Genomic DNA, 1,270 nt, shown 5'->3' with positions numbered 1-1,270 from the left:
CACAGTAAACCGAAGTCTACACTTTGAAGAATATGATACAAAGCACAGCAGAGTTCATGACTATAGAAGATAAGAGAAACACAAACTGGCAGGGGAGCAATATGTAATTTCAAATTTGCAGGAAACAAGTTTTCCAATACTATTAGTTAGATAATTTAGCATTCAACTATTAATTTTGCAGTTTAAAAAAGATCCCAGAGAACTTCCACCACTCTCTTACGACGCCTTCAGCTGCAGCCCAAGCCCAGGCCCAGCTTGTGTGTGGGAGAGCTTCTGCACTCCCCTGCACCCCCTGAATCACTCTGGACCCAGTCCAAGCCCAGTGTGTGAGTGGAACCTTCAGCCCTGCTCTCTGGACTCCTCTGAAGCCCTCCAAGAACCAGCCCAGGTCCGGCATATGAGTGAGACCTTCAGATGCACTCTTGTGACACCTCCAGACACAGCCTAAGCCAGGCTCTGCATGTGTGTGTGTATGTGTGTGTGTGGGGGGGGAGAGAACTTTCGAGCTACCATTTACCTGCTGGATCCCTAGGGACCCTGCCCAGGCCAAACTGAGTGAGCAGGACCTCTCCAGACCCAGAGGCTAGAGGCCAGAACCACCCAGCTAATCCAGGAGCAGAACATCTTGCCAGAAGGACACAGCAGGTTTACTTCCAAGGGCTGCAGCAAGAAGGAGATGAGCACAAAAGTCAGACCCAAACAAGACACAACTGGATGAATTCAAACTTTGTAGATGTGCTCCTGGAAAACTGAGACACTTTGCTAGACCCAGATCTATAAGAGCAATCTCCTTCTTTCTCTCTCTCAAGAGAGAGGGGACAAAAGGTAACCGAGGTGAAATAATCTGCCTGGAAAACATCAAGTACATCAAGGGGAGGTGATCAGACAGAACTTAGCAGAACTAACTTAAATACAAATTCCCAATTTAATATCTGCTTAGCTATACAAACATAATGATTGCTCTTATTGTCTAAAATACAAAGGCATTACTTACAAAAGTTTGTCAACTTCTAAATAATATTACCCATTATAATTGTTCCTCATTGTACTTCCATAATACAAAACTATAACTGCCTTAATAATATAATATCTATTCGGTAAGAATTTTAGTAGGCGTTACGGATCTAACTGCACCAAAGCTCTACACCAGTGGTCAGAGGACAGTGCTACAGAAAATGACAAAGAGAATGAGCAAAATGCAATCTCAGGCACTAGGCCACCCATAACAAATGCAGAAGACACTAGCGCAGAAGAAATTAGAAACACACAG

This window comes from Octodon degus, unplaced genomic scaffold (assembly GCF_000260255.1).
Source record: "Octodon degus isolate 3935 unplaced genomic scaffold, OctDeg1.0 scaffold00104, whole genome shotgun sequence".
In the NCBI taxonomy this organism is placed as follows: domain Eukaryota; kingdom Metazoa; phylum Chordata; class Mammalia; order Rodentia; family Octodontidae; genus Octodon; species Octodon degus.
This window is presented reverse-complemented; position numbering follows the sequence as displayed.